Here is a 14,818-nt window from a genome sequence, read left to right as displayed (position 1 = left end):
TAATTGCATTGTTTTAGAAAGTGCTCTTGTCTTTGTGCACATTCAAGGGAACTTGAAACAGACAATTGGAAGGGTCTAGAGGTGTTTCATTTGTAAAAGGGGTTCAGAAGTTACTTTAGTTGGCTTAATTCACTTCTCAGGAGATGCTATGCTCAGATGCTGTCCTGCTATGCTGTGAAGGATGCCCTCTATGTATGCTTCAGAACTATGCTGACTCTATGTATTATGTAGATTAGTATTATATAGATTATATTAGCTTTGTTATTTTCTGGTGTATTTTCTTGATTGCCCTAGCTTTGTCTCCAATTGTTCTTTCTGTTTTGCTTCAAGTGTTTTTTGGAACCTTTTTGGAAATTTTGCCTTTTTGCCATCTTTAAAAAAAATTAAGATATCTCCAACCTTCTGGTTTTTTGTGTGTTTTGTTTTGTTTTTTGTTTGGCTCAGAGGGTTTGTGGTACTAAAACTGGGCCTTGCCTTGACCAGCTACCTGTTTTTGTGTTTTTGTGGGTGTGATGGCAGTTCTACCTTGCAAGAGGAGCGTGGTGGTTCTGAATACCTAACCTTGTGGATTTTGGACTCACTGGAAGCACTGCGTAGTCTCAGTAGAATAGGAAGCACTGGGGCTGTGCAGGTTCCATAGTCATCACTGTATTGGACTTTCCTGGATTCACCCATTCCAGGATAAAAAAAGGTTAGTATGCGGAAGTGGCTAGAGAGAGATGACCTAAACTCAGATATTGTCACAGTCTTCGTCATGTATCAGTGCACTTTTCAGAGTGCTGGTTGTAGTGGGTGGTGGGGAATCATGGGCCAGTCCTGAGACACAGTCATGCAACTGGCAGCCAATTTTGCTCCTATTATTCCCTCAGGCTCTCAGCTTCAAATTTACTTTCTTTGCAGACCAAAGGGAAATGAGGGCTTGCCCTGCATCTGCAGGGAATGCCATTTCTCTCCAGTGAGCCATTTCCAAAATTGGTGGTAAATTGACATGTGCCTGACATTTATTGTGTGTGATACAGACGGCCTTGAGCAAAATCCTGTTTGCTCCTTCCACTCAGGCAACAGTCTGTTGCACAAGCAGAAGGAATAGACAGGATTCTGCCCTTATGGGGGTAAAGCTTGTGCAAAAGCTGAGCAGGGGGAAAAGAACAGAAAGTGAGTTGTGGGAGTGGGGCAGTAAATTGTAAAACAAATACAGTGGCACCTTGATTTACGAACATCCCCACGCACAAACATTTTGACAAGAACAGCCCTGTTTGCAAAATTTTGCTTTGATTTGCGAACAAAAAAAATGAGGGGAAAGCGGGAAATGGACTTTGGACTGCCTGGTACTGTAATTTAAAAATGTAAAAATTGATTTAAAAGGTACTTGGTTTGGTTTAAAGCTGCTTGTTTTTAAAGGTGTTCTGTTTAAAAGGTGTTCGTTCCCTCCCTCCCTCTTTTCTTGCCCTTTTTTAAAAACCTAAGTCATCTTAGTTTTTTTTAAAAAACATCTCCCCCTAGTGGTAGAAGACAGATTAACTGGTTTTGCATAACCTAATGCTTCGACTTAGAAACTGTGCCTCAACATAAGAACAAAAACAGCTGAAATGGATTAATCGTGGTTTCAATGCATTCCCACGGGAAATGCTGATTTGACTTACGAACGTTTTGACTTATGAGCATCTTCTGGGATGTATATAGGACTTCTAATGCTTTTTCTGAGAGGCTTCTCTTTGTGAGATTTAAAGGTCAAATTTGTTACTCATGCTTGTTTCATAGCTGCGTAGAACAAAAGGTGGATTTTTATAAATTGCTTTCTATTTTGTTGAGAATTTTCATAAAACTAAGTCCTGGAACACAAGTCTTTAAGCATCAACCCTTAAGTGGGAGGCTTTCCTCTTGAAGAGGACAAAAATCATGCTTGAGAGGAGCAGTCCCAAATGATTTGGGGACTGTGGACCGGTTATGGGGTGCAGGGTGTGGGCTCTGGGTGCAGGGGGGGTGGAGGAACCCCTGCGCTCCTGGGTGCGGATGTCACGCTCGTGGGTGGGTGTGTTGCATTTGCAGAGGGGTGTGTTGTGCTTGCGGAGGGGCATGTTGCAAGCGCAATACGCCCACTGTGTGTGCATACGTGGGTCGGAGAACCATCTCCATGGCCCCGTTCCAGGAAGCCCATGGACCAGCACTGGGTTGCGGACCGGGGGTTGCGGACCCCTGCTTTAGAGCACTGGGTCCAGGAGTGGGTGTTGGCTGGGATAGGGAGGTATCCCAGCCCTAGCATTTTAGGGGGGGGGACATTATGGCTGTCATACTTATAAGTCACCCTTAAGTGGTTGCCAAATTTGGGTCTACGTTTTTGTGTGCAATCAGAAGCCCTAATTTGCAAAGCTAAGGACTTCTGTGTGCTACAGTCAAGAACTTCTGAGGCTCCAAGCTTAGGAAGGACTGCTTCAGGGCTTGACACTTTAGCAGTACGAGTGCAGTGAAAAGAAGAGGCTGTGTTGAAATTTCTGAATACAATAGGACCCCTGTATCCACGGGATCAGTATCCACTTATTCACTTATCAATGGACTGAAAATGTTAAAAATATTAGAAGAAAAATTCATGGAAATATATATTTCTAACAACGTTACCTGAACTGGCCACTAGAGGGAGCCATAGATGATGCTATGTATAATATTTGCTGTAATCCGTGTTTTTTCAGGGTCTGTGGGAAGGCTTGGAGCCTATCTCCTGTGGTTACAGGGGTCCTACTGGAGATTATTATATATGACTAAAGCCTAAGCATAGTCCAGCTGCCCATTTATGTCATGTCAAGCAGAGATGAGGGGGAGCAGGAACATTTTTTTTACAAAATGTATTTATCTAATTCATGGCCCAATAGACTCTCACCGAAAGCTCCATGTATTTCTTTCTGTTTCTCATCATCAGGAAGAAAATGCAAGAGCCTGGTTCTTATTCTTTGAATTTTATGCAAAACATGCCTAAACAAAAAAATAATAATGTTTGAAACATGAACACATGTGCTTTAGTCAAAGAGAAAAGTGCATATGTTAAGAAAAATGCATTAAAATGCATACAGAAATGAAAAATGTGTCAAAATCTTGCAGCAAAAAAAAAAATCTTCTTGCAACACTGTATAGAATATAAACAAGAAGAGGACGCTGATGGAATTCTTAGAAATGCAGTGGGAATTAGACTAACAAAGTTTTACATCTCAGCTGCCAGCTACTTAATTCCCTCTGGATGGTGCAGGCCAGGCCGGTTAGGAATATATAGAAGGTTTGTGGAGTTCCGGGCTGGGGAAGGGCAGCTTCCTGGGTAGTTTATGAGTTACACCAGCACAGGGTACCTACTAGCAAACGATGTAAGCTTTTCTGGGAAGAAATGGATGTGTTCTGGGCTTTGCCATTAACCAGGTCTTAAAAGGTGTTAGTCACTTCAGCAGGCATGTATGCAAAGGCCCAAACCTAACAGAAAGTACTCTTTAGCTTTCTCTTATGTCCTGGCACTTTTCTAATCTCTTGTAGAATACGAGGCAAAGCAGGGGGGAAATCGACGAGCCATAAGTAAAATATTTCACAAAGACAGCAGTGAAGAGAAACAATTTAACTGCACTGCTTTGCCCTTTATTTTAATTCCTTTTTCATTACGTTTTTCTGTCTCAAAATACTTAATCTGCAATGAAAAGAGTACAAAAGACCCACAAAAGGAATGGAATGATGTGAGGAAAGGTCAAACTTGTACAATCTATATTGCATTCAAGCAAACATGGAATTTTTCATATTCAAATACGGGGATGTCTGTAATTGGAGCTCAGTGTGAAATATTAAGTCAGAATACAATTCATTCAAAACTCTTTTTGTTCAACCCTCCATTCATTTCAAAAAATACCCTTTATCCACACCAGCAACTTTCAGTGAAAACACAACTAAAAGGAATTGAGAATTTGTTTCTGCCATATTTTTGATAAGTTACTTTGGCAAGCCGCCGTCCTTTACTCAGTCCCTGTCCCAGGACAATCCCACCATTAGGCAGAGTCTGGTGTGTGCCTCAGGCAACAATAGTTGGTGGATATGAGATATCAGAGGACAGAGCTGTGTGTGCCATCCCACCAGACCTCCATCCCTTAAGAGAGCCTCTGGCCCTCAGGTGCATTTATTCAGATGCCAATGTTCACATAAGATTCCACTATTGGTCCAACAAGCTTTTATACATATAGAGAGCCGGATAGCCAACAATTTGTCACAGCTCAAGACAGCAAGACATCTTGGCTGGGACGGTCCCTAATATATAATACATTTTACTTCGTTTCCTCAGAAAAGCTAAAAAAAATCACATGCATTACTTATGTAATTAAAATCATATTCTGACACTCCATTAAGATTCTAATGTTTTTTTATCCACTTGAGAGAGATGCCTCTGCTGCAGTTTGAGTCCCCATTTGTCTCTTCCTGACCTAGATTCAGTGCTCTGCCTTTCTGATGGATGATGATGATGTCAAAACAGTGACCACTTCCAACTTTTGGGGCTGCATGCAAAGTTGTAAACCCGGTGTCAGAAGTTGTGTGGGGAGATAGCCCTGCCATCACTCATGAGAGCATGTATCTTCCATGCCTGGAGGGAGGGGGAAGGGAGAGGGAGAAGGAGGGAGGAAGAGGGAAGGGGGTGTAGAAATAAGATTTAATTTGTTCAGTGGAAACTATCAGGAGATTACTGAGCTCATCAGGATTGAACTCAGGTCATGAGCAGAGTCCTCACTGCAGTACTGCAGTTTAATCATTGCACCATGAAAACAGGAGCAGAGTGGTTTTGAGTCACACTCTTCTAGATATTTGCAATTGATGTGCTAAAGCTATGGGATAGAAGGGACAGGTTCAACATGCACACTCCATTACCTAGGTGTTTACTTCCATCATAAGGTTATACTATATCTCAAGTTCAGGCAGATGTTAAGTGCTTGTTGCACCTTTGTAAGGAAAGACAATGGGCACAAAACCTTAATTAATTAGCTTCTTCTCCCATTGGCTTTGACTCCACCTATCTCTGGTCACCCTTTCCTTCCGTCTCAGTGGGTACCAGCTGCCTGTGTGTGGAGAGAATCTGAGATGTTTGGACACAAAGCATATGCTTCTAGCATTAAGCAAAAGACCTTCTCCCTTAAGAAGCTCTAAGATCAAGATGTCGTGGTTGATAATGGTTCCATTTGCCTTTGTACCTTCTAGTTCAGTAACCTTAACTTAATTTTAAAAACACACATACTTTCCCACATTTTCAAATCTTGAATGCATTTTATAGCAAGGACAAGGACAATCAAAATAAATGCTTCCCAGATGCCAGTAAAAACATGTAGTACGGTACTCATAAGCTTGGAAAAGGAAGGTGAACATGCACAAGAGCGCTGATGCTTTTTGCTTTAAAAAAAAACACCCCTCAATTCTGATTCTTCTTCATTCATCTCACACAATAGTTCTCTATTGTGACATTTGAGAAGCAGAATGGAGAATGAGAATTACAGCAAGAGTGTTTGGATAGCTCCTGCTGAAGAAAGCGCTGACCCCTGACCACACTTCGTTTGAAGTAACCTGCTGAGGTTTGTTCTCTTTTGTACAAAACTTTACAAATAATTCCTGTTCAGAAAAGGTACAACTGAGGGCTAGTGCCTATAAGTGGTTTGCTCAACATCTCAGGAACAGGCATTTATATCCTAAATTCCACTGTCAGATCAGAAATCATGGCGTCTAGCAAGTCAATTTCCACCCTTCAGATTCTGATAGAAGCTCTCCCATGGTGTTTCAGGTTGGTTGGTTTCTTTCATATTACATATAAATTGCCACGTCCAGTCCTTGTTTTCAAGAAATATCTATTTTAAGATTATGCACTAATCTGAAAAGCCAGTTTGGTGTAGTGCTTACAGTGTGGGATCTGGGTTCAGGAGACCTGAGTCTGAATCCCTTCTCAGCCATGACAATCACTGGATGATGCTGGGCCCGCCGCTCATGCTCTGCCTTTGCTGCGAGAATAATATGGGGAAGAAGAGAGGCATGCATCCACTTTGAGCTCACTGGAGAAAAGGTGGGATATAAATGTAGCAAATTAAATTAAATTAAATTCTACTTAGATTGGATCCACAGTGCAAAGAATATTCAGATGAATTTGTGCAAATATCATTTTGCAGTGGAACTAACAATCCACTTTATAATGTTGCCTGTCCTGAGAAACACTATATTCTCAGTGATTTCACTTGTGATGGTGATCCCTTATTGACACTGAAATATGTTCTCTGCTTCTGCTATTTGCTGGGCCCAAGGCCTTTGGGATTTTTTACTCAAGCTGCACGGCCATTTTGTATCCACTGGCTGCTTTTCCTAGCTCCCATGTTTTACTCTATGTGTGGCCCTCTCTGTTGCCTCAAAGAACAATATCCCAAGTCTTTGCCCTAGCTCATCTGGTGTCTGAATCCATTCACCCAATGCCACGCAGCTCAGAGAAGGTGTAGAATAAACTCCGTCTCAAGTGGCCCCTGTGAAGTTGGCCTGTACCAGGTATTACAGGTCAGGAAGAAGTAGTGACCTCCAGGTGCTTTTTGCCTTCCCCATTTATACCAGGATGCTTGTAAGGGAGCATTGCTCTAAACTGGCTTCTTCCTTGATGGCCTCTTACAGAAGAGCATACAGTATATGAATATAGGAAGCTGCCTCATAGCAGGTGGCCGTATTATTGTTATTGTTCAGATAAAGTCATGCTAAGATTATTCCTTTCTGTGGATAAATTTTTGAGGCAGCCCTTCTGATGCCTCTCCATGAATGTTTTTAGCTCTTTGTATTAGGAGTGTAAAAGTAAGCTGAGTAAGGCCTCAAAGGTGGCATATGGGCTGCAGGCCAGAAAAGAATGTCTACAGAAAGGCCAGCCAAGCTGATACTATGCGTACCTCTCAGTCCCAGTTCACGTGATTACATGTCTGAGGTAAATCCTATGGAATCAGAACTGAAGTAAGAGGAAGCTATGGTATTCTTCACCCATCTAAGTCAAAGGGCATAGAAATCAATGCTAGCCAAGTTATTTTGGCACAGCAAGCAGAACACAGCCAGGCCTGTAAGAATGGATGCTGGAAATTGTAGTCCAGCATCATTTCTTGAGCTACAGGTTATACCCCTTATACTAAATCATGGGAAAGATTTTCACACCATAAGGTTTTATTTCTGGTAGGTTTGATCCAATTTTCTCTAGAAATAGGACTGCAATGAGAACAAATGCTTACTAAGACTTAACATTCTCCCTTCCTGGATCTGTGTTCGTGTGACGGAATCTTGGCCAATCTGCATGGAAGCAGGGGAAACAAGGTGACTGATTGGCTGGGTGGTGCAGGAGGCCAACCTATCTGGGAGAGGCCTGGAGTGTCTGACTGTAACCAAAGAAGGTGGTTGTGTTTAAGCAGTTGGGCTGTGCAACTGAAGAAAAGTTAATGTTGAAATCTGTTTCCCCAGAAGTTGTTACCTTGTAACATTTGTCATTTGTTTCATTCTTTAATCACTTAGTCTAATATGTTTAATGGCTGGAATCAAGCCCTTTAAAGAAAGGCTATTTTTAAAAAGCGGCAAACCTGGGTAGGGGCCAGCCCCAGTTTGTTTCTCATATTTTCTTCTCACTTCACACTCATAAAAATCACTTGATTCAAATGTGTGACCGATATAGAATATTTTAGTTTTGGAAGCCATTGATCTGCTCTATAGTGACAAAGGTGCATTTGTTTGTCTGAATAAAGTTACACATTTATCTCGCCTTTCCTGTCATAACATCTATACTTGATCCACACAACACCCCCAAAGATGGATTACATGGTCATTTTTGCTACCCAGAGTTCCCAGTTCACAAATCAGGAGTTAAGGCTACAATTTCGAATTCATTCACATGAGACAAAGCTACATTGAAATCAGGGGGGCTTTTAGAATCCTAACCACTCCATATCAACTGTAATATGCCAATGTGCTTCCTCTTTTTACTCTTTGTGGCCTCTTAATTCATTACAGTATCATTTTAGGGTCCTCCCTGCTCCAGACTTCTGCAGGGGAAAAAAGAGATAAAACTCAAGAGCAATACAAACCCTTCTTCAAATCACCTCAGAGCATAAACATTCCCAGCAGTACAGGTTGTGAGCAATAAAATTAATCTGGTAATGAAATATTTGTTTCAATTAACTTTACCGACACTAGTGTTTCCAAGGACCCAGTGGTGTCAGTCATAAAAAACTGTTAATTACATGATGTTCAAAGCATCAAGGCTTAAAGCAACCTCATATAAATATCATTGGCTGCCATTTAAATTTGGCTCATCATCTTATATTAAATAGTAACACAGAGAAGCAGAAGGCCACAAAATCCATTAGACCCGTAAAGCTTAGCGAAGGCTGCTCAGGGGTGCCTTCCTCGGGTCTTCTCTGAGGGATGCATTTAGGCAATATGGGATTCATCCTGTGGACAACTGTGTGGGACAGAAGCCCCCAAATCTCCCCTGCTGTTGTTTTCTGTGGGAGGAGACTCTCTACCTGTGATACCCTAACAGGTGCACTCTCTGTGGGCATGGCTGCTGGGACATGGCTGCTGGGACAGAATTCCCAGCATGCTTCCTAGGTGAGGTGACAGAATTCCACCATGAGGTGACAGAATTCCACCATGCTTCCTAGGCAGATCAGTTCCAAAACCAAAACCAAAACCAAAACCAAAACCAAAGAAAGAAAGAAAGAAAGAAAGAAAGAAAGAAAGAAAGAAAGAAAGAAAGAAAGAAAGAAAGAAAGAAAGAAAGAAAGAAAGAAAGAAAGAAAGAAAGAAAGAAAGAAAGTCACTGGGCTAACCTGCCTAATCTTGGGTGTGGGGCAGGAACATTTTAATTGGCATCACAGTGGGGGGGCAGTCCCCATCAGATAGATGTGGGAGAAATGTTGCATACAAATTTGTAGGGACAAAGGGTTTGTGTGGGTTGTGTGTGTGTGTGTGTGTGTGTGTGTGTGTGAGTGAGAGAGAGAGAGAGAGAGAGAGAGAGAGAGAGAGAGAGAGACTAATCCCACTGACAAACAAAACTGCTCTTGTACCGGGTTCTGTTAAAAAAAGCCCAACTCAAATTTAGGTGTACACATGAGGTATGTGCACACACAGAGTAGGAGAGCAGATTTTTCTGCTCTTGTGCCAGAGGTATGTCTATTTGAGGTGGATTCATTGGGATCTATTCCACATGTGTGAACATCCCTGACAGAAGCAGAAAAATTTGCTCTCACTTGCTTGTCCAATCATCCGTCTGCCAGCCCGATTTCCCCTGCACCAGCCAGGTCTCTCCTTGCAAGTCCAAACACCCCCTGCCAGCCTGTCACCTAACCCTCCTAATCACCCCCACCCCTGATCACCAACATGCAAGCCGAATCATCCCACCCTCTCAATCAGCCGCATGCCATTTCCCCTTTGGGACCAGTCTCCTCCTGCCATCCCAATCGGCCCCGCTCCCTTGTTCACCTCCCCCACCAGTTCACCTCCTATGACTGGTTTTGTTTGATAAGGCTGTGGAAATGGCAGTGGCAGCAGTAAAATTGAGGACATGGACTAAAGTCCACGTGTGCTTTAGCCCAGTGGTTCTTAACCTTGGGTTACTCAGGTGTTTTTGAACTGCAACTCCCAGAAACCCCGGCCAGCACAGCTGGTGGTGAAGGCTTCTGGGAGTTGCAGTCCAAAAACACCTGAGTAACCCAAGGTTAAGAACCACTGCTTTAGCCCAACTCTAAAAGGAACTCTGTGATCCCTCTGCTGATTTATTCCTGCAGCGGGATGTGGCTCAGAGAGAGGGAGTTGTGTACACACCCTTCCCAACACACCTCTGCCCACTGCTGGACCCATTTCCATTTGGGATCATAAAAGGTCTACCCAACCAGCAGTCAGCCTTCCATCCTGAAAAGGTTTTCCATCCCTCCTTTAGGAGGTTCTCAGATGCAAAAATGGAGAATTATTGCTACTCTAACTCTCGTCACCACTTATTATAAGCTTGAGAAATATGGACACTTCTGAACCACAGCAACAACATGTGACTTGATTACTGTAATCACAGCAATAATAGTTGCATTGGAGACACACGAATGATATTTACTCAGGGCTACATTAGCATAAACTCGAAAGGAAAACTATGCCATTTGTCCTGAATTTTAAATTTGTGAAGACGCTGAAAGTGTCAGATTCAGCTAGACTGTGTGTGAGACCAATAAGCATGTACGTCTTTCACCCACCCTCCACCCTCTGCCTGCTCAATTTCCTGTAATTAAAGTCATTTGTAGTGAGAAGTGCATGTGCCTTCATGGCAGCCTATTTGTCATGCTATGAAACTGACCATAAAAACAACAGGCTATATGATTTTCTTTCCTGGTGACTTGCGGTAAAAGTGATTTAAATATATAAAGCTTTAATAGTAGAGGAAGACTGTGTAGAGATATTTTTTTAATTTCTACCCATAAAAAGCAGATTATTCCTCATGTGAACAACAACAACAGTAGCGATGTGATTTGTTTGTTCTTTAAAAGAAAAGTTCTGCATAACTGTGAGTATGAATAATTGAAGGATTTTCATTTTTCACTTTCTGAAACAGGCTTTTCATTACCTTAAAAATCTTTTCAGCTATAGAAGTGGCTGATCCTTAGGATGCACACAAATGGAAGGTTGTGCTGTGTGTGGCATGAGCCTTATGTCAGGACACAACATTTTAATTTGAAGAGGTCTCAGCTTTTGTCAGCACTTGAGCATGGCATTCTTGTCAGAATCAGCCTGTGAACAAATGAATCCCAACAACAGGGCTCGGTCATCCCTTACTGGACTATGGAACTATCATAAACTGGAGAGATTCCTAGTCATTCAAGACTCTTCATCAGGCTGGGCATTGCAGAACTTTGGGGTGAGGAGAAAGACAAAAGGCCCAAAATCAGTTTAGGAACTATAATGAAGTTTCGCGAACTGCAGTCAAACTAAAGTTTTAAGGTAGAGAACTTCAGACTCCAAGAATCAGCTGAAGGTGGTTGGCAGTACTACCAGATCTCACATTTGGGGAGACAGAGTCAGCAGTCTTTCTCCACATGATCTAAGAGAAACCGAAGAAAATATTATTTCTCTCTTTTTAAAAGTAAGACAGCAGTAGTCTACCGGAATCTTCAAAGAAGTTTAATTTCCCATCCCTCCACTAAGAAGCATAGGAAGTGTTCAATTTTCTGAAATCCTCAAGTGACTCCCTTATTAAGCCATTTCACAATATAAGAAATTCCAATCAGAAGGATCCTTGACAGCTGGGGAGGCTCACTTTTGATCCATTCCAAGTGATCGCACACACTGAAAACAAAGCCGCCTAGAGTGGTCTATTAGGCCAGATAGGCGGGGTCTAAATCAAATAAATAAATAAATAAATAAATAAAGTAGAAGCAGGGGCTCAGAAAAGTACAGGTCAGACCACCCTGGGAACGCTCTAGTTCATTCCACTACTATGTCATGTGATCCCCACAGTGAACCAAACTCCAGGACAAAAATGCCTGTCTGACCAAGGTCTTACTGGGTCTTTGGTTCCAAAGGGACCTTCAAGCATAGCCAACTGGGACTGAGAAGTTTTTACTGAGTGTTTTGAAAAGTGGAAGTCTAACCACAATAAGGTAACCTGTCCAGGTATGGTCAGTGACAGAAAACCTGGGAGAAGGAAACAAATGGAGAACACCAACTGACGTTGTTTTGACAGAGCTGGTGATCATGTACCCACTATCAACTGTTCCTGGACTAAAACTCCCATCACCCCTAGCCACCACAGCCATATAGAGGGGGTTGATGGCAGATGAAGTCCAAGACTTTTGGGAAGGCCCCATGTTCCCTGGTGTTGTGTAAAGAAGAACTGCACACACTCTTGTCCCTGAATATTTCAGTTGAAATGTTGGAGAGGTTTCCAGCCCATGCCCTTTTTTAAGGATCCCTTTTAACTAACAACATAAAATCTCTTTCCTGTAAGAATATTTATTGTTTATATTAAAAGAGTGTGGCTCCTCGCCTCTGGAATAACCTTCCCCCTGACATTCGCGCAGCTCCCTCGCTGGGTATTTTTTAAAAAACAATTAAAAACACTGATGTTTCAGCAGGCCTTCCCCTCAACCAATTCCTGATTTTCCCTCTTTTTTCCTCTCTCCTAGTGTCTGTTCCATCTTGTCCAAAGTTTGTCCCCTTTTAAATTTTTTTAATTATATTGTATCACGCTTGTTGTAAGCCGCCTAGAGTGGTCTTAAGTGACTAGATAGGCGGGATATAAAATAAATAAATAAATAAATAAATAAAATAAATAGTGCTCTCTTTCTTTATTTATTTATATCAGACAATTGCATAATTTAAAATTATGGATGTACAGTACATGAAATATAGGTAAACTTTCACAGAGCATTTGTTTTGTATCCAAGTAGTTCCGGTTTACTTGGTTATTCTTTGATCTTCCTACTTTGCGTTGAAGGCTATTAAGTGGCTTAATTTACCTTTGGAGGGATAAAGTGTTATCACCTTCAAATTGTGAAACACCTTGTCTTATCTCTTGTGGCCCTAAGTGGCCAAAAAGATAGAGCCAAAAGTATATGGTCTCTTAAGACAATGGTTCTTAACCTTGGGTTAGTCAGGTGTTTTTGGACTGCAACTCCCAGAAGCCTTCACCACCAGCTGTGCTGGCTGGGGTTTCTGGAAGTTGCAATTCAAAAACACCTGAGTAACCCAAGGTTAAGAACCACTGTCTTACGAGACAGTGTGCCTCTTCTGTGCCTATTGGCTATTTTCAATATTTCAGGTTTTATACTTTTAAAATTTAAACCACCTTCAATAATGTTGAATTATTTGTAACCAATTTGCTGCCACTGTCCATTTTATCTTCTTTCAAGTAAACAAATAAACACTTGACTTCAAAAAGACAGAGAAAGAGCAGGGCCAAGTGAATACCTTCTGAAGTGATTTAAAAAAATAAATAAAAAAATGATGACAATTTGAAAGTACCTTGGCTAAAGGAAAGATAAGATGGAAATTGATGTGGGAAATATATGCTTCGTGAAAGGGGGACATGGAAAGTAGCCTGGTCATTTGTGACCTCTAGAAAATCTCGGCTTCATTACATAACGCAATAAAAGGGCACCTAACTGCTGACTGTGTGATAAAAATAATAATAAAAGCACCAATTGGATGAGTATTCTTATCATATTCAATCCTCAACATTCATAAATAGCTGCTGTTACAAACCTCTCATGCCTTTTCCTTCTCCTATGACTCCCGGTGCTTGAGAATTTCCTTTATGTATAAGAAGTGGGATTATTTCAAAGGAATAATTCCCCACCTCATTTTAAAGTCCAAATGAATGTCCAAATGTGTCTAACTGAGATAAATCCGAGATGTTCCTTTAAAAAAAATGAATTAAGCATAGTGGGAATTTCTGAGAAATGTGTCTTTATTCTATGGGATGCTACTTCTGACTATTTGCACCACAAAGTTTTCTTTGATGGGAAGTGAGGGAACCGTTAGCTCTAACATTTTTGATGATAAATTAATCATATACAATTTGACAGTTAAAGTAGACTTCTAAGAAGTTCAAGCCTAAAACTAATAATTGCCACATTTACATAATGCTATCAAACACAGCTAGTGATGACTGTGGTGTTAATATTAGCCATTCTTCTTGGAAGCAATAAAACTTGGCATTGCTATCACTACCTAATGTGTTTATATCAGCTACTGTAATTGTTTTTTGAAAGCCATAAATTTCTTGAGTTAATTATAAACAAATTGGCATGCTTAATTAATGGAAGCACTAATAATACACTCCCTCATAGTGATATGTAATGAGCAGCCGTGATACAGTTAAGCTAATGAGGCTAAGTACAGTAACCTTATTAATATCAAAAGCCTGGCAAGTGCTTTAAAATGAACACAGTCTCATTTCAATGCTTCATTCAAATCTGATCTATAGAGTGGGACAAAATTCTTGCCCTTCACTAATTTGAACTGCTCTTTTGATTTCACATCAGCCAAACCTAGGGCTCTGACACCAGAACACAGAACACTCCATGGTGCATAAATATGTCAGGTAGACAGATCTCCTCATTTCAGGAGAAGATCAAGATAATACAACACCAACTCATGAGACAGACAGAGTCTTCTTGAGGTATTATTGCTCAGGCTGTAGAGCAGGGGTCTCAAACATGCGGACCGGGGGCCATTTGCGGCCCCCCAGATGATAGTTTGTGGCCCTCGCCTTGCCTGCCCCCCCAGCACCCACACATCCTCTGCTGTCAAGAGTAAAAAAAAAAGCCTTGCCTCGCTCGCCGGCTCTCTCCCAAGACAACACCTCTTGCACCCTCCATCCAGAACTGCAGCCTGCCAGCCAGCCCACTTGTCTGTTGGCTAAGGAAACTCCTGGGCGGCTTCCTCGGGCTCTTGCTCCACTTGGCGGAAAATCTGATGCGGCCCACCCTCACCCAGACTCTGCCTCCAGCGGCCCCCAGGTAAATTGAGTTTAAAACCCCTGCTGTAGAGGGAAGACAGTGGCCACATACTCTAGGTTCCCCATATGCAAGCTCAGCCATACTCATAACCTCATGTAGTGTGGGGAAGGTTTAAAAGGGTTGGTTGAGTGCATATAGACTCCTCACTGAGATTGGTGGCCCTGATGGTGCAGGATGCTAAAACTACTTCTCTGAGCACCTAAATATCTTCCTGTCTTGAGTCCTAGTTTTTGGAGAAAGGCAGGATAGAAATCAAATGAATGAATGAATGAATGAATGAATGAATGAATGAATGAGTGAGTGAGTGA

Source organism: Pogona vitticeps, chromosome 1, assembly GCF_051106095.1.
Source record: "Pogona vitticeps strain Pit_001003342236 chromosome 1, PviZW2.1, whole genome shotgun sequence".
Taxonomy (NCBI): domain Eukaryota; kingdom Metazoa; phylum Chordata; class Lepidosauria; order Squamata; family Agamidae; genus Pogona; species Pogona vitticeps.
This window is presented reverse-complemented; position numbering follows the sequence as displayed.